Raw genomic sequence first — 24,205 nt, 5'->3', positions numbered from 1 at the left:
TAAGTAATGGTGCTTTAACTATTCAAGTATCAGGTACATACAACCTGATAGGTTAATCAATTCAATGTAAATTTAACTTAGAGCCAAATTGTTGTTTCTTGTTTGTTAATAACTATTTAACAAGCATGCAAATAAGAACATCCAATGCAATTTTAGGGCGGCAAAACTAGAAATATTCTGAATAATGCATGATATTGACACATACTGTTCACATGAGCACATTTGAATCAGCATTTCCTACTTTGGGCATTTAAAACTGCAGAAACGAGCCCCAAGGTTAGTCCTTTATTTTCTGGGTGGTACCCTAAAAATCAATCCAGGTCCTTCCATTAATCGTTTTTCGTCAGAATTTTGGGAATTTTTTCTCCATGAATGTCGATATACATTGGGACAGTGTTGTTTCAACTTAGTATGTAGATATGTGACTAGAATATTGACTTTGAAAAGGCCCTAAAAACTGCACTGGATGCCTTTAAAGTATCATCCATGGTATTCGTATATACGTAACATGCAAACAAAGATTCATCTTGTCACTCTGGTGACAAACATGCAAGTCGTTCTGGGATGGCGAAGGTCCTGTGGTCCTGTGTCTCTTACACATGGAAGCCGGATTTCTCCTGTTGGAAACACAAAGGAATCGATTTAATATTAACTAAAGAATGGCAAACATGGTTGTATGTATAGTGTAATGTAATGTACTTTCAATTCACAAATGGAGAGTCACTGAAGTAAACTTCTAATCCCCAAGAAAATATTTTGGTGGCTGCAAAGACAGTATCGAATTGGCCAGGTAGTCATCAATTTGTCAGGCATTTACCACTTACCACCATTACTAAAACGAAAGCCCAATATAAACGTCTTAAACACATCAAAAGTAAACTACCAAAGTGGAGGATATTTGTAAGACACCCTGACGGTTAGAGAGTTGGAATCTTACCAGGTTCCTTGGGTAGGTCTCCATCCTCCCGGATGGCTGGGAGGACCCTCCGGCTACAAATGCCTCTCGGCGGGCCGTGCCTGGTGGGGAGGGGGCGGAGTCACGTCCACCTTGCTGCTGGGATTGCCAGCCACTGCCCGCGCGAAGCAGAAGGACAGGCCGAGCATGATGAGGAACAGGAACACTCCACACACCAGCCCCGCCACGATCTCACCTGGGGTGGCCGGCTTCTGGATGGGAGCTGTCTTCGCTGTAAATATATATCATATCCAGATCACCAGGGAGGCCGCTTGAGGCCATAAATGTAAATAAAAAGCTCACATTTAAACATGCCAAAAATTAAAAGTCATCATGTGCATTGTATACATAATACTCGATATTCATTTTGAATTTTGGTGTCCTTTTTCAACTAAAAATGCTCTTACTACTTAGACTAATAAATGACAATGGCAATGAGTACAGAGAGCAGTGAGTACTGGTATTATGCTACGTTTATCCTCTTGAAAAGGCCTAACATCGTGTACAAGCTAATGCCCAGTGAGAAGAATAATATCAACAAAGAGAGAAACAATGCAATAGAGCCAGGATGACGACGGGAAGTCCGTACCTGGATTGACCATGCCCCCGTCCTGCAGTAGGGACGACCTGTAGATGTCCAGCGGGGTCCCGTTAGGTGAGGTGGCGCCCAGGTAGCCCTTCCACATCGGCTCGGCGATGGTGTCCACCGCGTAGAAGTTGATGGTCTCGCTAGGATCGGTGGTCTCCAGTAGGTCGTAGGAGCAGATGCAGCCCACGCCGACAACTGAGGAACATAGGGAATGGCATGTAATGTTATTACGAGTTGGCGTTGGGGAAGGGGAGTCAACCATGACAAAGCATGGTCTTCATACACACCGTAATGTTTGATTCATTTGGTGCGTACTCCGCACCAATCGCGACACGCCAACCCAAATTCTTACAAGGTTCTACCATTTCATTAAGACCATTATAGATATCCCTGTTTCCCTCAGACAGTTTTAAAGAGACTGGGCTTCCACAAGACATTACGGAAATTTCTCAACCTTCCAAGTCCAAGGAAACAGTAATCCGGCCCCAGAGGTGCTCATTCCCCCTGAGCACTTTACTCCGACTGAGGGGTGCTGCTCAGTATCTACTTTTAGCACAAGAAGGACAGTTCTGTAGTTTATCGTACCGTCTAAGATCGCCAGGTTCCTGACGCGAGAGGTAGACACCCTCATCTTCTCTGCTATGAAGCCGTGGAAGGAGGCAAGGAAGCCGGCCTGGTCCCCGCTGGTCACCACGCTACAGTTCTGCACGAACGTGAACTCGATCGCGTTCTTCTCCGGGGCCGGAGTGACCGGGGCCGGGGTGGTTGGCGCCACGTACTCACCCTCGAACAGCCTGGGTAGAAGGACGAGAACCAGAAGGTGTTTACATACATGTGAATTATGATCCTGGTGTAGACAGAAAATTATGGAGAGATACAGACTGAAACATCTAACCTAAGTAGTGGATCTGTCATCAACCTACGATACAAACCATGTGGGTATGGAAACTTGACATGGCCTTCAACTGAATTTGCTGAGCATCAATTAGATTACTTGGTGGTATGACTGATAAGAAGTTACTGAAGGGAACTCACGCATAGTAACCTCCCATGTGGGTACAGCTGCAGGTGACGTAGGGCACTCCGCCCACATCCCGCGGCACCAGGTTGGTGCTGCAGCCGGTGGTGGTCCACTCATTCCCCGACCAGCGCCGGCACTGACAAGAACCAAACACACGGAACGTTACATGGAAGGATATACATGTACAATAGAATCATTATTATCTGCACTCTCGTGCCACTCTCAAAGCCACCCTCCAAGACTTTTCCATGGAGTCTTGGGAAAGGTAGCAAGGGATAGAAGTAAGTGGAGAGCAGCGATACAAACGGGGATGAAACTGTTCAAAGTCGCCAGGTCTAGAGAACGCAAGAAAGCGGACGCAAGGAACAGACGTAAGAGACCCACAGAGGAAAAGGACACCATCCAGGAGCACTGTTGCAGATTCTGCGGTAGAGCCTGCCGGGCCAGAATCAGCTGTACCAGCCACGAGAGGCACTGTACAGCCAGACATGCAGAGGGCGACTGACCGAAGCTGTAGATCGTCTGGCATGCTTTAGACAAGGGCCCAAGGAAGGCACCATGTACATGAAGGAGACAAGACAGGGGAGTATTCTCCACCATGTAAAAGTTCTGACCTCTAGAGTGTAGGTGCCGTCAGGCATGGCCCCAGTGGCCGGGATGTCCAGTACCAGCGGGTCACGCAGTCCGGCCAGACGGGTCCGCAGGTCCGATAGGGGACTGACCAGGTCCATCAACACCAGGTCACTCCTGAAACATGCATATATTTCATCAGTTACCAAAAAAATTTTGGAATCCACAGATGAAACTAATATAGATGGTGATTGTACTACTACAACCTGAATTAGAAAACTGAACAGCAGGCGATGTCTACCTGTGCTACTGACCATAATATTCTAAACACTCACTAAACAATTCTGTCAAAGTCTCTCTAATTCAACTCAATACCGGTTGGATAAAGTACTGCAGAAGTAATGAAACACACCTGATCACGTCAGTACTCAATGGGTCAGTCAGGGGGTCAAACTTGATCTGTGCTGACCCGATGCATGCCCCGTAGCAGATAGTGGACGATTCCGGGACGCACTGCCACTGTTCGTAGGCCCAGGCCACGTCTTCGCCAAGACGGATCTGAGAGGAATGGAGAAGAAGCCGATTAGGCGAAACAACCAACAGCAGTTAGATACCCTACTTACTTACTTTGGTCGAGCTCCGCTAGAACCAAACTTGAAAGCATGCGTCGTGCAGTCAAATACACAGAGGAGCTAAACAATCGTCTCATCTGTTGACACAAGATACTGGGAGAGTCTGAACCTGTGTAATAGAGGGAATGCCTACCACCATGCGGACTTGAAGTGTTGGTATTAGAAACTCCGTTAATGGACATCCAATTGTTTAAAGAAAGTGATTATGGCAACGGACGATGTTGGAATGTTACCTTAGCAGTTCCGGTGATGTCATCACTGCATCCGTCGCACGACGCCAGCAGCTGCCGGTCAGCGATGTCATCAAACAGCGTCAGGTCGGTCCGCACCACGACGTTACCCGACATCGCCACGGAGGCCGAGCCGCCGTAAGACTGCCCCCGACACATCCCGACCATACCCAGCTCGACGGTGGAGCGGAAGTCGAGCTTGGTTGTGACTGCGTCCGGACTGCTCTCGTCGATGGAGGCCAACATGGCGTCGAAGACTAGAAGCATGTCGGAAACCTGAGGCACATAACACCAGGCTGATCAGGAGTGTTATAACAAACAAACAAACAAACAAACGCACATACATACACACGCACACACACACGCACGCGCACACACACACACACACACACACACATACACACACACATAAAGATATAAATGCCTTAATGCTGTAAATAGCATTTCCATTAGAAAAAACATGTGAGCTAACAGCTGAAAGATATAATATAAGTTTGATCCGTTTACAAATCGTACTTACCTGGTCAGTCGTCATAGGAGTAGTCACGGAGTTGGTTCCAACATTACGTTTCCTCCTCCTCGGGGCCTGGCCGCTGTCACTGGCGTTGTTGTTCTCTGACAATTCGTCACTCACGCGGAAGAACCTGTCCACAAGATCATTGACGAAGGCCTTGACCTTCTCACGGGTCTCCTCCCTCATGTCGTCGCCGCCCTGATGGGTCCCGGCAAGACTTCTCAGTGCGTTGTCTACTTCCCTGCGGGGATAAAGAAAATGTTGTCGTGAAAAACCTAACAATTCCGCATAGACACTTCATAAAGGATGATTGCAGACACCATAAAATATACTTTGAGAGGATTTTAAATGAGCTCTGTTAAGATTTGTTACCAATTCGAATGACTAGAATGTCCACAACTTACTCTTCGTCCTGAGGTTCCTTTTCCGTAATCTCGTTGGTGACTTGATCCTTCAGCTCGTTGATAGAATCTTGCAGAGCCGCGGAGAGATTGCCACCAGTTGTCACCATGGAAATCGCCATAGATATCGCCTTGTCAAAATCACCTTCAACAACACAAAAAACAGCATATAACTTTGCACGTTAATCATTATGTCTAGACTAAAACGTATGTATATAGAGAAAGGAGATATGAGAAACTGTACTAATCACAGAACGTTGTCTTTTTATCCTTGATATAGAAGAGATAGAGGATTAAAATAAATTCTTAGAAAGGGAATGAAAGTGATACATTTGAGGCGGGGTGGCGAAATGGGAGGACTGACCTATCCTGATGTTCTCCTCGAAGTCACGCTTCACGTTGTCCACTGTGTCGCTGGTGATTTCGGCAAGAGGGTTGACAGTGACGTCCACGGTCAGCTTAGTAGATGCTCGCCTTCCGTCAAACACCTGCACTACCAGCGTCAACGTGTTATTGTCTCCGGTGCCTGGAATATCATATCAAGTTTGGTCAGGCTACAGTATGGCTTAAGGCTCAGCGGTGTTGCTCAATGGCAGAAGTGCAGTCGTCCATTTGAGTTGCTGGTACAGACGCAAACTCAACGGATTTAAATTCTAATTCACTAATATAAAATATATAAAATTGAAGTGGATCAGTCTACATTCATGAAGCATTCTTTTACTAGACATGATCGTGCATTTCTTGTAGCTTCATGGCCACAGGCTAATAATAAGCGATAGACATATGCAATGAAATGATAACGTACAATGGAGAGTGGCATTAATTTTTAATGAGCTATCAATCACTTTCCCTAACCACCCCAGGACTCATAACCGTAGAGAAAGGCTCATCCATTGTTTACACGGTCAAACCTGCTGGAAGCGTGGCCTCTAACTGGCTGTCCTCGGCCCGTTCCCTCAGCAGCAGGGTCCTTCCGTCTGGCCCGATGTAACTGAACCGGTACTCTAATGCGAAGTCTTCATCGTCTGTCCAGCCCTCCGCTGAGAGGGTGAAGGTGTCCACCACTGCCGTTCCAACCATTGGTTCGACCTGAGGAGAAGATAAGAAGACTGTGCGTTAGTATTCTGTAGTAACCTTGGAATCGTATTGATATGTTCATGTACAGTAAATTATGTCCGGGCGTCATTGGTGAGAAATCGACGAAATTTTCACCCAGTAACAAACAATACGGCACTTTATTTCCTTTTGTAAGCTTCTAGTATGCCTAGATTTTGTAGATCGTACCTGAAACGAGCCCGGGCTTGGCGGAGCGTTGGTCACGACGTCAACGTCGGCGTATGCCTCCCCGCCTTGGTGGGCTGCGGTGGCGCGGAAGGTGTACCGGGTGTTGGGGGCCAGGCTGTCCGGGAGGATCACCACATTCACCGGCTGCCCAGCCGCAGGTTTCCGGTAGGTCCTGCTCGTCAGTCCGTTGGCGGTAACTTGCTCCAAGTCAACGTAACCGTATCCTGTTACAATTCGAGGCGAGAGCAGACGTCATACGTTGACGTAAAAATACGAATAGTCAATAGAAGAAATGTTGCAGCATAATCATACTGCATAGAGCGTCAGGCAACTAGAATTTTGTACCTTCCTGATCCAAGCACTCCAGTGTGACAATTGTGTCCGGCAAGGTAGTGGTCAGTCTGAACTGGATGACCACCCTCTTGTCCGGGTTGACCTTCTCGGGGATAGGGTCCACCTCCACCTGTGGTACTTCGTTCGGTGAAACGAACAGCTCCACCGAAGTGCTGGCTGACCGGTTCCCCTTACGCATGGTTAGGGTAAACGTGTACCTGAACATAACGGGAAATACGTGTATGATTTAGCACACGGCTTGTGGTATTTCATCTTTTGAAAAACTTGAAAACAGACTGTAATTTGTTAACAGTGAAATATCATCTCAGACAAGATCTAGCGATGACCTCAACACATAGTCATATTTATTGGAAAAACCTGCCACGGCGATAAAGGAATTGTTCAATATATTTCTAAGGACTTGTTAGAAACTAATCTACATTTACAAGACATCGTTATGTTATTTTATACATCATTATTAGAACTTACCAAGTGTTAGGGTTCAGCATGGAGCCCTGGACATTTGTTGTCGCCTGATCAGAGAGCGGGAGAGGGGTGGGTTCGCCGCCAACCTCCACCCAGCATGGCAGGTCCGTGTCCTTCTCCTGACAAGTCCACCTGGGGAGCGATAGAGAAGACATTAATTTTCATAGGGTCAGCAGTAAATGTTCCCTGTCAAAAGAGATGCATCTATGCAACATATATATATTCCAAGTATCACGGATTATCCACATACGTGAAGATTCCCTCCCCCTCTGCGTTGTCTGGGTCCCGGGATCCGGATCCGTCCAAAGTGACGTTCTGATGACTGCCTATGGTGATGGTCTTGCCGGCGATAGCCGGCTGTAGGTCCCTGCTCCGGACCGCTATTTTCACGGTGTCTTCAGAGGAGTACGTGTCGCTGTAGGCTGTGGAAACAAACATGCATGAATAAGTCGGCACTTTTCAAGCGTCGAAACTACTACTTTCCATTCACTGTGTGAAAGTGGATGCTTCCCAGCGAAGTTTTCAGTCGGAAATTGCCTTAATGTCTGTCGCGTTAGCATGGATGTGAAAGAGGACCACGCGGACGAAAATTAGCTGCGCATACACTTTCCCTGACAATAAATCCTAGCGGACAGATACAACATTGAAGTGACATTAAACTTACCGATGAAACGCACGGAGTAGGTCTTGCCTCCCTTCATCCCTCCCGTGATGGACGCGACGGTGCCGGTAAAGTCGTCCAGGTTAAAGTCGGTGCTTCCTACTAACTCCCATCGGAAGTTCTGTTAGGCAAAAGCGCGTAATATGTGTAATTCAGGTATTGTCTTTCATCAATTTCAAGCGTCACTATCATTAGCAAACTCCATGGGTATGCTGCGTACCACAAGGGAGAGGCACATAGCCTAAATCCCGCCCCTAGAATGATCGGCCCTCTTGAAAAGGCGATGGTACAGTTTCGACTCACAACAGGGAGAGGTTGTCACACGTTAACAGACTAAAGAATATTCAATCCAATCAGACAACAAATGAACAGTGTTGAAATCATACCAAGTTGTTGGTAACGCTGTCCACGTCCTGGTCGCAGCTGTCGGGTGGTGTCATCACGTTCGCCTGAAGTCGGAGCCGGCGGTCCGCGGTTGTCTTTTGGCGGCGGCTGCCCGCGATCTTTGCCTTGAAGGGCTGGACCTCCGCCAGGGTCTCGATCGTGTCGCAGGACGTTTCACTCTCCGAGGACAGGAAGTTCGTCACGGACACACAGAAAGTGTACCGTTTGTCTTGTTCTAAAAGACCCTGTGGAGGACATCAGATAACTGTTAACTCTTTCGCAGTTGAAACAGTTATTCTGAACCAACTTGACATGTTATTTATGAGGATGCAATACAACACAATAATCTTGTTTGAAATGTCGGATCGATGTTTGGTGACGTACCTGATCATTACACAGTCGTAGCCTGTCGTCAGTCGTGCCACTGAGGCGGGCTTCTAGGTCAGTCATGTCCACCGACGCATCGTCGACTTCTGTGGGACAAGAAGAAATCTTTTTAACGATCGATATCTTACAATTACATACTACAATATTCCTACATCTTATGTAGCTACATGTGAGGAAATGAGGGGAGAGGCATTTTTTATCTTCAAACTGGTGACACACAACCACCATCAAACTCTGCGTTTTCCCGTGAATGTGATAAGAGTACACTGTGTATCCCTCAATGTTCTAGATTCCCGTACGTACCTACTGTCCACCTGTGAGTGACGGCCCTGCCACCGGTGTTCCTGGACCGCGCCTCCAACTTCAGACAGGTACAGGCGTCCACTTTGGGCGGCCGAGCTATCAGCTCCACACGTGGAATAGACTAGTCACAACAAGTCATAGGGAAAAACACTTTGTTAGGACTGCATGTTTAGCCCGCGAAAAGAAAGGGAAAATGAAACGCATCATTTCGTTGTTCAGGTAAAGCACACATTCATCTGTTAAGCAAGCTTAAGGTTGAACCCACCGCTGTTTGAGGTGCCAGGACCTCCACAGAGCCTGCCGCCGCCGCGCCCGCTTCTGACATCCGCACGGTGATTGCGTCCTCCTTGAGGGTGATTCGGTCACCTGGACGCAAGGTGGCTTCCTTCCCGAGGATGGCGACGATGGTGTTCCCGTTGACAATTCTGCACTTTGCTGAGCCGAACTTCTCGACTGATGCCCGATCGAACAGTCCACGGCATTCTCTCGGACCCTCTATGGCCTTGTCAAACACCACTGCCACAGAGGCGAGGTTGTCTGAGAATCGAGCGAAGTCAAGTCGCGGAGCCGCGGCCCTGTACTCGAACCACGCGCCGCTGTAGTCTTCGGTGCCTCTCCCTTTGCTGTCCCAGTTTTCCAGGTGACTCCGATCTTGACGCGAACCGACTTCTCGGAAGGCGGCAAACTGCACGTCGCCTAGACAACAAAGAAAACTAGAACCATGAAGATTTGAACGGTCCAAATCTGAAGAAACCACCAGCGATGGTAAATTACAGTAAGGCCCCAATTCCACTAGGGCGGCGATCTCACCGCGCTGTCTCTGCTAAGGAGCGCCTAGAGATCGCTCAAGTCGCCATGGGAGCGCACAGAGAGCTCGCTAAGAGCGCCATGGCGATCCAACAATGAGCGCAGAGAGAGCGCCGTGAGGGCGCACAATGGTCTAAACAGTAATTTATATTCCAAACAACGCTCAGGCCAATTTCAGGTCGCAAAGAAAGCGCGGCGAGAGCGCCGTCAAGTGGAATGGGCAGTGGAATGTATTCTTCATATAAAGCACGCATACCTCTGTTGCGCTGATGATTTGGGCAGGCACTTGGATGGTTGTCCGTTTATGTCTGGCGTAGCACCATGCGTCACCTGTGTCAACGAGCCCTTGACCGGTGACAGTGACCGTCCTTGGCGCCGCTCCACCTGGAAAGTACCCGAGGATGCCTATATTAGTCTCGAACAATTCATCAGAAGCACAAAACATTGCTGAGTAGAAGAAGAAAATGTACGTACCTATCTCGGTGTTGTCAGGCTGGACACTTGTGATCTGAATCCCCTCGCTGGGAAGGATGATGATGCGGTTGTCTCGGTCCAACGCTTTGGTCACCAGCGTGCCGTCACGTCCACTCAGATCACAGCTCAGGTCGAATTCACCCGCAGATCGGGGGGCCTGGAACCTCAGCTCAAAGGTCTGGTCCCTCCAGTTTTTCTGACTGAGGCGAACATCGTCCAACTCCCCCTGTACAGAGAAATGGGAACCGTGAGCAAAACGTTGCATTTGTTAACGCTTAAATTCATGGAGGGTGTGTTTGGTCCGATCCTCTGTACTTGTGATGGTTGGAAGGAGTGTGAATGGCTTACCTTTGTTCCCTTGCCGACCGATGTTATTGTGCACTTGGCGTTAACAAGGCGCTGTAACCCCGATCCAGACACGGTCACGGTCGTCTGGGCACCGGCCTTCAGGATCCTCGGCGTCACACCCGACAGCGAAATGCATCCTGTAGCGAAGTAGTAGAGATTATAACAAATATAGCAAAAACAGTCACTGTAACATTATAAATTGCAAAATAAGTGACAACATTGACATTGTGTATGTGTGTGCGCGCGCGTGTTTGTGAGTGAGGGAGGAGTCGACAGTACGGCAAACGCATTAACCTTTGTTAAAGTTGGGATCAGATGGATCTAGGCACTCTCCACAGCCGTCCTCTTGTTTCCCTCCACCCACGACTCCTGCACAGTCGACACAGTCCAGTGTTTCGTCACAGCTACCGCACTCGTTCTTGCCGAAGTCAGCAGCTTTCCTCGTACTGCCACCGACACAGTGGCCACACCTGTACATATACACATAAGTGTTCTCAATCGGCTTACAACAAGTGAGAGATTTCAACGAATCTATTCAATTGCTCATTTCTATCAGAAAGCCGTAAAATATCATCAGCCAACGCTGTAAACGCTACAGTAAATGTATTTTCTTTTAAGGGAAACGGCAAAGGTTATATTCAGTTCAACCGCAGCAATATAAAGTTCGCATGCTTGCAATAGTCCTCTATCAAAGGTACTACGTTAGAATACATTGTATTTGATCTTAGAGGTGTATCTGAGCGATTCCTCGTCTCGTGAATTAGCTCGAGAATAAACTGTGATGCGAGTCTGGAAGTATAAAATATAACCTGTGCTTACTCATTCTCAAAAGCCCTGTTAACCAGACCAAAGGCGCCGGCGCAGTCCGCTGCCACTCTAGTTCCCCTTTGAACAAAAGAAAAAAAGAACAGTTAACAACAACACTTACACAACAGTGAACAAATTGAATATTTCCTAGTAAAGATGTTCAGATCACTCACATGGGCAGGCATTTGCCGAGGAGTTCGTTAGTCTCAAACAGGCCACACTTCTCGGCACAGTCCAGACCAAACGATATGTCCTTCCCTGTATTTCCGCCTGTGCATTGGCCGCACTTGTTGTACACCGCACCTACGTGTAACACAACCAGTTAGCGCTGCGTCAAAACACTCCATAATCTGTTGGATGTTAGTTATCGTCGGAAAAGACCATGTTCTCACACATGCACGGTTTTCCTTAACAGGATAGCCTGGATTTTACAGGATACATGCAGGACTTATCCAAGAACACTCTTAGTTTGAGATCGTACGATATTCGCACGACGACATGTGACCGAGACCTAAGTCGGTGTTGTTATCGTGTTTTAAAGACTTACTTCCATCGACGTCGCCATTGCAGTCCTGGCAGCTTGTTCCGTCTCCACCACACACGCCGCAGCTGTCCTCGGTCGCCCCGGACCCGCCCCTGCCGTCACACCCCAGACGCTCTATGATCACCTGGACTTTTGCCCGAGAGATGGAGTTCGACCCACCGCACGCCTGTCAAGACAAACATGGTTCAGTGTTCATGGAGAATTCATCTTACCTGTATGGGGAAATTGTGGTAATGAGATAAAAAGAAGACGATTTAAGCTAAGCTACATAATTATATATCGTATCGAGTTTACTCTGAAGTGAAATATCTGATGTAAGGCACTTTGATGGAGATAACACGACCATCTGCTACGTTCGGAAACTGAGGGAGTACATGTCATGTTTAAAATGTTGCCGGTTCTCTGGCCATTCTTCCAGCCGCACTGTCACTGCTCATTGTTTTTGGACCATGTTAGAAAAGTCTCGACAACTCACCTCCGAGGCAGGACATGTGGGATTATAAGTGATGACTTGTTCTCCGTCGAAAGTTGTAGCGTCCCAGGCTCGAATGGTCAGTCCAGTCTTCTGTCTCGCCTGGATGAAACTCCAGTGACCATTGGCGGCACTTGGAACATATTTCACCCTAGTGGGAGCACAAAATGTGCGGTCAGAACCACATGAAGTATAAAGTTTTATTAGTTCTACTACAGCTAACATAGAGCCCGGTCTGCCCAACTCGCCCTAGACAGTAAATACTCAAATGTGTAGATCTAGAAACACTTTAAGGCACATGACACTAGCTCAGAGAAACTGTTATTTTGTATCTGATTCCTTTTGTTAGTGAAAATGAATGCCATGACGTGTGTGACAGTCACTAACGTTAAAGAGAAGTCAGATAAGTAAGTATACCTCTGCAAGTAAGCCGTGTGTAGAATAGAAAGTGGTTGCTACAGAATTGCTGTAAATTATACCTGAGATGAAAGTTTCTGGCCCTATTATGTACCCTAGCTCTGTAAACACACACCTGGCACTGGGCCTCAGCAATGCCAGTCGCTCCACTCTTGGCGAGGCGTCACGGGGGACACGAGTGGGAGGCACGAGCTCCTCAAACCGGTCAGGGGCGCCTGAATAGGACACTTTCCAGACTCCTGTAGACAATTTGATTTGTAAGATTTGGAACTAAGCCATCGTGTTAAGTCATAGTCTTTTGAGACTGACTGACTGACTGACAGTAGTACGAGTAGTAGTAGTGTCAATTTGAGTTAAAAGCTAGACTAATGAAGACATGAAGTTAGAAAGTTCTAATGAAGTTAGAAAAATTATCTCCCAAAATGTGGGTTTCAATTATGTCACTCTATGCAATCTACCATCACAAAAATTAACCTGCAAATGATTATTTCTGTCACAAAACTGGAAGATGAGTGCCATTACCTATCTCGCTCGAAGGAAGTTCGTTGAGAACCACTGCCGCTCCGACGTCCTCCTGCTCCTCGTCGGTGACGAAGCGCCGCATCATGTGGGCCACCTCGAACCCGTCCCACCCCGCCAGGTCGTGCGGTACGGACGGCGCCACGTACTCTCTCTGCACCGTGATGACTGGGGGGTCGTTCACTCCATTGTCAATGACCTACGGAAGGTTACAAGACTCAGTCATTCACCGAGGAACAGCCATCACAATGGAATGATTTCCCCTGATTTCAAATTGATTTTAGACGAATGCTATTGTTGACACAACATCATTTTCAAGACAGTAGTCTGGTCTGAGTACAAATAAATGATCGATGACAAACAAGATAAAAACGGTGTTTCTAGATCAACAATCTTAAAAACTAGTCTAGAGTCAGGAGATCTCATACCTTTGTCAGTGGGATTTTCTATTGGGGGGAGGGATCAGTGGCTGACAGGTATTAGATCTTATTTATCATGATACTATTGACCTGTAATTTCTTGCTGGGTTGAGAACTTCATTGGCAATTAAAAATGGATGTAGTTGGGTCTCATGTGAACAATTTTAAGAACGAAAGTGTAACTTTAAAAATGGAGATCTGAACTGCACCTTGAATGTGAAACGGCGGTGTTCCCCGAGCCGATCTCCGCTCTGTACGCTGATGTCGATCCCCACCGTGCCACGCGTGGTGGAGGACGGCTGGAAACCGATGTACTGATTCAAGGACAGCCTGGCCCCGCTGATCCTTAGGTCCTTCCAGGGAGCGTTTCCATTCATCTATTAGATCGAGAAAAGGACATTAGTTATGCACTTTGGGAAGAGAATGTGTTCTATCAATTCAAGGGCATAGAAATTATATAAGTTGTATAAATATATGTTTATCTATGGGTGTACATTCACAACTATATTACAAGATATCATATACAGCTATGGGTGTACATTCACAACTATATTACAAGATATCAGCCACACCACAAACATTGTAACTGTTTTGTTCCTACCTTAGTGATGACCTTGGCGGCTCGATCCTTGGCGGCAGACAGTGCATAGGAGGTGTCATACCTGAAGACCAGGACAGGGGGCTCCGCTAGGCACTGCTTCGACGGCGGAGGGGTGGCGTCAGATCCTGTGGGAAACAGCAGACGGTGAGTTTTAATGAGTTACTTGTAGAAAGACCACAGACTGTTATGATGTCAGATAATTTAGATAACGAAATGATACTTTTTAGTCATAGCAGCGTCTTCGACGTACTCTAAACGTTATAATTGGAGTTTGTCAAGGGAAATGAAAGACGCGTAGTTGAAGGAGAATGAAAACATAAGCATAATGCAGTGAGAATAGTGAATGTCAACTGGTACAGGGCCGACTCCGTTTTGATCTTTTTGGGGTGGCAAAACCTACTTGCAAAAAGTTAATGTCAGAAGAAGACGAGATAGTGTTTTGAACATTGAAGTCAGGGAAAGCACACAACGACCTTTCCACATTGTTTGTAGCTAGTGCTGTAGATAAGATGGTCGCCTTACCTGTTGGGTGGCACACCTTGAACAGGTCCTTCAGCTGACGGCTCTCAATCCCGTGTCCGGCGGCATCGCGTGCACCGGTCTCTGGAGTTGGCTGCCGGGCGGTCTTGTTGGTGTAGCACAGCTGCAGGCTGAACATGCCGTCACCTTCCTTCTTTATAATCCCCAGGGGTCCATCCTCGTCGCCTACAGGAAAATAAGTTTGTGAGATTAACAGATCACGGAAAACTGGAACCTAACAAATGATGATTACACAATATGAACTATTGTACAATGATACTCACCCTGTGCAGCACACAGCGACTTGCAGTCACCATCATCAGGCACGTGCACTTGAACCTGTGGGGCCATGAAATCATCAGGCTTATATACGTTAAACGAAAACAAAAGCGTGCAGAACCACATGCGTAGAGGTACTGTTACAAACCATACATGTACTTTGATGCCAGGAGGAGCTACTGGTCACAAGCATTACATTTGTCAGGCAAGACACAGAGAGACCACAGAGCACATGCTTTTGGAACGAGAGAATTTTCGGAATGGCGGAGAAAGATACATTAACGGGATTAATCAGCGCTGTAGATGGTGATAGAAGACAAACCAGATGTTGTTATACATGTTGTTGTGGATACAGATGGACATGAAGCTTTAAGATAAGGAAGAACTTTTCTCGGGAAGATGGGTAGATTATTGGATAGAACAGTAGATGGATGGATGGATGGATGGATGGATGGATGGATGGATGGATAGATTGATTGATGAATGGATGGATGGATGGATGGACGCATGGAACACGGACAAACACTGCACACGGACGAACACTGCACACGGACAAACACTGCACACGGACGAACACTGCACACGGACGAACACAGACTCAGTTGCAGAACGTCCTGTACTGTTCCAGTCTGTACTGTACCTCACGGCGACCACATTCGATTTTTTCTTCATTTTCTTCGCCTCCTGGTTTGGCGTTTGGGCCGTTTTTCCCGGGGCCCTTGTTTCCTGGTCTTCCGCCTTCTGTTGGAGTCACGCTAACCTCTGCATAGTCTCCAGGGCTTTCCTCTGTCCGTGGGTCTTTCCGGCTGTCTGAGCAATTCCTCACGCAAGAACCGGTGGACAAACAGAACGCCTGCAAAAATCGTGCCATTGCGAGGAAACATTTCCATAAGTTTCCACTACTTTTTATCCTACAAGTGGGCACGTGATTCCCACTGCGTGCTTACTTGTAGCTTCTGTTGGTCATAGCGGCGCTGTATATGCAATGTGCGGTGTGCTCTTGAAACATGTACTTTGGGCTTGTGAGAATACAGCTATATCCCCCTATCTTTTGCGCTATGCTCAGCATACAGGTTGTACTGTGTATATTTTTAACGCTAAGCAGTAAGGTGTGCTTGGGGAAGCAGTGAAAACTACAGCTAGTGGAACATCTGCGCCGGTACACAGCAGTGCGTCACACTTCATGCACCTCATTGTTCCCACAGGCTGTTTGCGGGTCGGGCTGTCTTTCCTTCAGACAAAATGTCTTGGACACGCAGCCACCGGCAGATAGACAAAATACCTGGCGGACATGTTGAAAACAAATTGGAATAGCACAAATGACGCTTCAAAGCAATAGCGAAAATACAGGTGGGTGGCGTGCGATTCAAGTAGGTATTTCTGAAATAACAAAGTCAAGATGGGCTCTGAGAAGACTGCATAATGTGCAATGGTGTAATTTGTTCACACACTCTTCTGTTGTATTCCTATTATGTTGAAGGTTGTAAGTGTTAAGAATCAGTTCGAAGTCCAGTCGTGAAACAAAGGATGGAAAGTAGAAATAACCGAGAGGAGATGCTATAAAAAGAAGGTTCCGGAATTACTGCATTCATTCAGTAAGCACAAGCCTTTACTGTCAGGGAAGCCATTCACTTACAACTGGGGATAACATGCATATTTTTCTATATTCACAAGCCGTCACTCTTAAGAAAACGTCGACAAGGCCATACCTCCTTCCCACTACAGACAAACGGTTCGGCCTCGTCGTCTCGACCGCGTGGAGGCTTGGCTTCAGCGGTCGGGCGACGTCCGCCTGCACTACAGTCACCACTAGCGGGCATGCAGCGGCCGGCAGACAGGCAATACACCTGCACGGCGATAGTAAGGCGGAAGGAAAGACAAAATGACCATTGCTGTCTCTGGGGAAACTCTCGCTTCAAACTCCCTTTTACGGGTCATATTCTGTACAAACAAGCATCATGCCTGGGAGCAAGGTTAACAGGAAGGAAGTGTTTGGAAGTTAAGTGCGGTGTCTTGATGATTTGTATTAATGTTTTGAATTTGGGTAAACAACCTGATGTACTGAACATGATTAACAGAGTACAGTATTGTACGTGCATGCCAGATATTATTGGATGTGTTCACAGATTGTGCTGTCCTATGTTTAGTAGCTAAGCAGTACCTCTCCAACTTCACACGGGACATGCCCACTGGACATCACAGGATCCCGCGGAACGCATCCTCCGCTGGCCAAACTGAAGAACTGATGTAAGACGAACAGACCATAATCAGTACCAAGGACAGATACCATATGTACACAACAACAATTCCTATTGTTATATGTGCTTGAGTGCTTGTGCACGCGCGTGGCTGTATGTTAGAAGATGAACAGACTAGAATCAGCACCAAGGACAGATACCATATACACACAACAACAGCTCCTATTGTTATATGTGCTGCCTTGAGTGCTTGTGCACACGCGCGTCTGTGTGTTAGAATAGAAGACGAACAGACTAGAATCAGCACCAAGGACAGATACCATAAACACAAAACAACAGCTCCTATTGTTATGTGTGGTTGAGTGCCTCTGCACGCGCGCGCGTGTATGTTACTAGTAACAGGCGATCAGACTATAATCAGTACCAAGGCCAGATACCATATACACACAACAAAAACACGCTCTACAGTTATATGTGCTTGAGTGCTTGTGTTTCTGTATGTTGGAAGATGAGCAGAATAGATTCAGCACCAAGGACAGATACCATTAATACACGACAATGACTATCGTTATATGTGCTTGAATGACTGCACGCGCGCCTGCATGTTACAATACGAACAGAATCAGTACCAAGGGCAGCTACCATATACAAAAAACAAGAAACCATATGATATATGTGCTTGTGCGCGCGCAGGTGTACATATACGTGTTTATTTATGTGAATGTGTGTCACGGAGTGTATGTTACCAGTATGAAATACCTCATTTTTACTGCAAGTAACCGTTGCCTCCTTGCTTGCAGCAGTCAACTTGCCAGGAATAGGTGTGCATCGGCCTCCCTGCATGTCGAAAACCTAGGAGAGACCAAAACAACTTGGCTGTTAGTTTTCATTCATAGTATTAGAGATACATGACTTCAAAAATTCAATAATTTCCCGGTATTTTATCTAAATCTACTCTAATTGGTGTTTTCTGTACAATTCAATATGATTCATATCAATGTCCGATCCCTCAGGCAAAGTAGAAAGTGCCTTTCATTGGTACAAACAAAGAGTAGCAACAATTTTTCAACAGCCAAAGCGGCTCTGTCACAACCATTTATTCCACGTGCACTTTATTAATTGCTACAATTGTGTGATACCTCATTCTCACGACAGGTGATTTTGTCGTCGTTGGTGCTGGCTGTAGGCATGAGACGCACGCACCGGTTTTCTGGCATGAAGAATATCTACGCATACGACAGACCAAAAACTTGAGATAAGTTGTGGAGATCTGAATCGTTTGACAAGTCAATCGTCAATATCATTTCCAACTTTTTATGTACGGCTCAAAGCGTTTCAAGGAGAAGATCTTTCAACTCAGTTAGGTTTGGCGAGGGAAGGTCATTCCAGTCTATCAATACTATCTATTACATTTACTACGTGTGATGGCTAGCATGTACCTCATTCTCACTGCAGATAACTGCACTGTTCTTGTTGGCGGTGGCGGTAGTACAGTCGTCAGGGACACACCGACCAGTCTGCAAGCAGAAACTCTGGGAGAGGAAAAACGGAAAGAAATGAACAGGCTGTCTAGCTCAAAATTGCAGAGGAAGCACTAAAAATTGTATCAAATCTATAAAACGTTTGTTTCCTCCTACCTGCCCTTGTGGGCAAGAAATTGCCCCGATGTTGTCCTGAGCTAGAGGGGTTGCTGGCACGCACCTCTCTACTTCCAGATTGAAGGCCTGGATTGTTAAAAGGAAACGCACAATGTTAACAGAAATACACATATCATCTCGACGCTAAAATGAAATAAAACAAAAACAAATAAAACAAATTGTATCAAATCTATAAAACGTTTGTTTCCTCCTACCTGCCCTTGTGGGCAAGAAATTGCCCCGATGTTGTCCTGAGCTGGAGGGGTTGCTGGCACGCACCTTTCTACTTCCAGATTGAAGGCCTGGATTGTAAACAGGGAACGCACAATGTTAACAGAAATGCACGACACTAAAATAAAATAAAACAAAAACAAATAAAACAAAATGGATCATTTGTCCTGCTGTTTTCTTGTACCTGTCCAGGCCCACAGGAAGCGGTCCATGTGTCGTCAGGCAGGAATGCACGATCGGGCACACAGCTTCCCACGTCCGCACTGAAGACCTGGGACAGTACACATGGAGTCAGATTAACGAGAATAGAAAGAAATCTGCTATGCTTTGTCATAAACTATTCTACGTTCTCGACAGCAAGAAAGACGAAAAGCGCAGTCATTTGTACGCCAAATCATTCTTACCTCGCCAACCTCGCAGGTATATGTCTCCGTGTTGTCCAAAAGTGTCGCTGACACACACGTCCCAAATGCCGCATTGAAGATCTGAAAGGCCACATGGATACAAAAGTTGTAGAAAATAAATGCCACGAAAGCTCCCTTGTTGTCATCGAACTACACAGGAATTTAAGATTAGGCCACAACAGATGAAAAAGTAAAGTTATTGTTTGATTGCATCTTTTTACTTACCTCGCCGTTACCGCAGGTTACTCCTCCCTTCTTTCCCGCCCAAACGCACTTTCCTGCCTCCAAATTGAACGCCTGAATTTGAAATTGAATCAAAGAATCATCTCTGAGCCAAGACATCTACCCATTAGTTTGCTTCATCTTTCTGGCAGAGTGCAACTTTGGCCTTGCATCCACTGACACACATGTCTCTGTCTCCATACAGAATGTGTCACAAAATAAAGTGTGCTTCTATCGTACAGAAAGATAGGGCACTAGATAGGTGAGTAGATAACAAAATATAAACTTGTGTTTTGTGTATCTGAAATTACGTTTGTTGTTGTGCTTCCAGTGGTATGTTCTAGTCTGGCTGTTGCAAGAAACCGATAGATCTTGACAGGTTTTTATATTTCATTATAAAGTCATATATAATATATAAATATATAAGTCATGCAGACATTGTCAGGATAGAATCATTTCCAAGGCTATGCCATTTTAAATTTGTGATGAGGGTTTTGAATTATTAATGATTATGGCCTCTAAAGCATGAAAACAAAATGCGCAAAGACGCAAGCAGTTGCCTAGAAGTAACCATTTGCGTCACAAATTATCCAATGATGACATTACAACAATACAAGATGTTTCATCCATAGCTCACCTGCCCAGGTAAACAAGTCACACCCTTCCCGTCGCCGTGGCAACTGCCGTCCCTCGGCACGCACCTTCCACGCTCGGCACAGAACACCTGATACAAGGACGTGACCGCTCATGCATGTTAGATGAGTGTCACAACATTCTACTCTGTACACACTAAGTACTGTCTAGATGTGTATGCGTATGTGGAGACTGTTTTAGGCTCAGTGTGTCAGTGATGTCGTGTACGTGTGTGATGTTTGGTACAAAGTACGCCAAGCAATCGCGCGCGCCGCTATACCAAAGTGGTAGTGTAGTCAACACAACTATAAAAAAAAAAAAAACACACAAGGCTCCAGTGGCTCTTTACTTCTTAAACAGTGTTATCACAGGGGCTTGCTCGCAGTATGGTTTTCAGAGACGCCGCTCCATGCATATCCGGGTTATGTGAAGATGCGTGTCGCGTGAAGAGGTGAAATTGTCGTTTGCCACGTGTTGAAGGTTGTGGTCGATATACTGATGTTCCCCGTTACATTGTCAGTTGAAGGTCCTGCAGAGGGTCCCACGATGTCCAAATACTAGTAATTTCTTGTGGAGTATTGTATACGCAATCCATCATGAAGCTATATTTACTTTAGGATCCATCCATATTAAGATACAGTTGTGAAAGACTATCAAGCTCGGGAACTTCAAAGAAAAGATTGCTAGTAAGATACTAGTATGGCATTTTAGGTTGGAAAAGAAGAGGCTTAAAGCTGTATCCGATTAATATCACCAAGAGTATTTAGGTTATCAGAACATGCTGATTTTTTAAAACATTCCAAGATGTAGTAGTCTGATGAAAAAGGTTTACCATTGTGCAGTTGTCATGTGGTTCTTCCGTCCGCGGTTCTTCCCATCGTGGTCCTTCCGTCCGCGGTCTTTCCATCAGTGGTCCTTCCGTCCGCGGTCCTTCCATCGGTGGTCCTTCCGTCCGCCGTTCTTCTCCACGTGGTACTTCCGTCCGCCGTTCTTCCATCGGTGGTTCTTCCGTCTGCGATTCTTCTCCACGTGGTCCTTCCGTCCGCCGTTCTTCTCCACGTGGTCCTTCCGTCCGCCGTTCTTCCATCGGTGGTTCTTCTGTCCGCCGTTCTTCTCCACGTGGTCCTTCCGTCCGCCGTTCTTCTCCACGTGGTCCTTCCGTCCGCCGTTCTTCCATCGGTGGTTCTTCCGTCTGCCGTTCTTCTCCACGTGGTCCTTCCGTCCGCTGTCCTTCCATCGGTGGTTCTTCCGTCCGCGGTCCTTCCATCCGTGGTCCTTCCGTCCGCGGTTCTTCCGTCTGTGGTTCTTCCGTCTGTGGTTCTTCCATCGGTGGTCCTTCCGTCCGCGGTTCTTCCATCGGTGGTCCTTCCGTCCGACCGCCTTCCATCGGTGGTCCTTCCGTCCGACCGCCTTCCATCCGTGGTGCTTCTGTCCGCGGTCCTTCCATCGGTGGTCCTTCCGTCCGAGGTCCTTCCATCGGTGGTCCTTCCGTCCGACCGCCTTCCATCCGTGGTCCTTCCGTCCGCGGTCCTTCCATCCGTGGTCCTTCCGTCCGCGGTTCTTCCGTCGGTGGTTCTTCCGTCCGAGGTCCTTCCATCGGTGGTCCTTCCGTCCGAGGTCCTTCCATCGGTGGTCCTTCCGTCCGCGGTTCTTCCATCGGTGGTCCTTCCGTCCGCGGTCCTTCCATCCATGGTGCTTCCGTCCGCGGTCCTTCCATCGGTGGTCCTTCCGTCCGACGTTCTTCCCCACGTGGTTCATCCGTCCATAGTTCTTCCCCTCGTGGTTCTTCCATCCATAGGCTCTTCCCCTCGTTGTTCTTCCGTCGGTAGTTCTTCCTCCAGTGGTTCATCCGTCGGTAGTTCTGTTGGTGGCTCTGGAGTGGCGCCCAAAGAGATGAAGCCTTCACACGAGTCATTTGCCAGAATGCACCGCCGTAATGTCGGACAATAGGCTGAAGATATAAAATAAAGTATCATCAGTTACAAAATAGATACTCAATCGGTATTCATAACTAACAGTTCCTGCATCAAGTCCACCCAGTTCATGTGTCACCTAATAAGTTTAAACTCAAATTCTGATTCAATAATTCTCAAATACTTGCATGAGATTTGATTTTCTAAAACACGAAGCATACAGCAAAGTAAACCTATCTATTTTGATGGTAATTTTTGATATGTTGTGTATTAAGTTTTTATTTAATATTGATATGGATCACTCAAAATATGTACATATGTAAGTTCTTTACCACAGCTATGACAACAAACGGATGCCTTTTAGGTGACTTGGGGGGAGGCTCAAATTCTGACAGAAAAGTCAACTAATATAAACAGCAGGGAATATCATACTTACCAATCTCATCTTGACGACAGCGGAGAGTACCGAGTGTCTTCCGACATCCTGACCATCCACAAGCAATGCAGTCGGCTTGGTCAGGGTTTAAGTTGCTTGCAGCGTGTGCAAAGTAGCTATCCTTTTAATGACGGAAGTTAGAGATCAACATTTTGTGTCCTGCTGTGGCTGTGTGTTGCTTTAACAACAGCTTCATATTTGCATGCTTAAATGTGATTTATGATTCCACGTTGCGATATCTTATTGATTGGAGTTGATTACATAATTTGGGTTGTAAGTATCTTTCCTCGTTGGCTATTCTGACTGTTTATAATGTATGAATCGAACACAACTAGGTCTTTTATGTTTGATGTACAGATTTTCAGGTTTTCACATTTACATCAAAATATGGAGATGGTAATACAATATTATAATAAAAATAATACAATAAGCATTGTCAAAATAACGAAATGTAGAAACATTTACGAAATATATCCAAAGGATGTAGCTAGTTTCACGGGAAGACTGTGTCACAGTCCTTGACACGGCATTATAATTGTATCGCACGCTCTCTCTCTCTCTCTCTCTTACTTCTATTTCTTTCTTTCTTGCTCGCTCGCTCACTCTACTTTGTCCCCCACTCTACCTTCTTAGAAAGCATGATCTAGAAACAAGTGGTACCTCTTCCTCCGAACACACTATGGTGCCGTTGTTGCAGGAGCTCGCAATGCTGGTCGGTAGGCACATGTTGGCGGCGCGACAGAACACGGTGTTCGGTAGGCATTTCAGACCGGTCCAGTGTTGGCAGTCTTCGCCAACAACACACCCGCCAAGTCCGGCACAAAATCGCTGTTAAAACATTAAGACAAAACAACGTTAACGTTTTTTTAAACTTCAAATAGATTTTTGAAACGATGCACGAAAACCCAGGACTAGTACTGTAGTACATGTACTTTGTAATAAATGTAAGAGAAATTACCATAGGTGTAGAGAGCGATTGGTCCCGTGGGCAGATCCCTGTCCCGTTGTCTACTTGTCGGTCCTGCCAAGCCTTGAGTTCCTGTCGGTAGCGGCAGATGTCAGGGTGGTCCCGGCAGGTGTTGGTGCCGTCAGGCGGCTGAGACGGGCTGGGATCTCCCGACCCATCAGGAGTCGGCACCTGGCCTGAATTGTCCGCTGACAACAACGATGGTGGTACAAACCACTGGAACGCAGAAAATCGACATTAAACTGATGGTTTTGACATTCCACTATCCTCGCCAGGTTTTGGTTTTGTAACAGAACGTGAAATCAAACATTCATGTCCACGGTTTCATACTACAAATCTATACTGAAGGATTCACCTGTTGGAAAATGGCATAATATTGGCATTCCTTTACATTGACCGTTATTTCCTAATGACTTTTCTAAATAAAAAGTAAAACACTAACAATTTAAACTTACCCATCAGAATGAGGAGTTCCAAACGCCCCATCTTCACCACACGTTTTGAATCCCTGTGGCCTCACGGCCTTCCCCGATGTTTTTCTTCTCTGCCTTTTCTTCAGCTACAACAACGTCAAACGACGTACGGTACAGAAAAGGTGCTCCCTGGTA

At 46.4% G+C, this 24,205-nt stretch overlaps 1 pseudogene; it reads right to left on the bottom strand.

The window, feature by feature from the left end:
* Window positions 1-393: 393 nt before the first annotated feature.
* Window positions 394-24,205, bottom strand: LOC109473332 (annotated as a pseudogene).

This window comes from Branchiostoma belcheri, unplaced genomic scaffold (genome assembly GCF_001625305.1).
Source record: "Branchiostoma belcheri isolate BF01 breed outbred unplaced genomic scaffold, Haploidv18h27 scaffold3, whole genome shotgun sequence".
Classification (NCBI taxonomy): domain Eukaryota; kingdom Metazoa; phylum Chordata; class Leptocardii; order Amphioxiformes; family Branchiostomatidae; genus Branchiostoma; species Branchiostoma belcheri.
The sequence above is the reverse complement of the archived record's forward strand: the minus strand, read 5'-3'. Positions and strand labels throughout refer to the sequence as shown.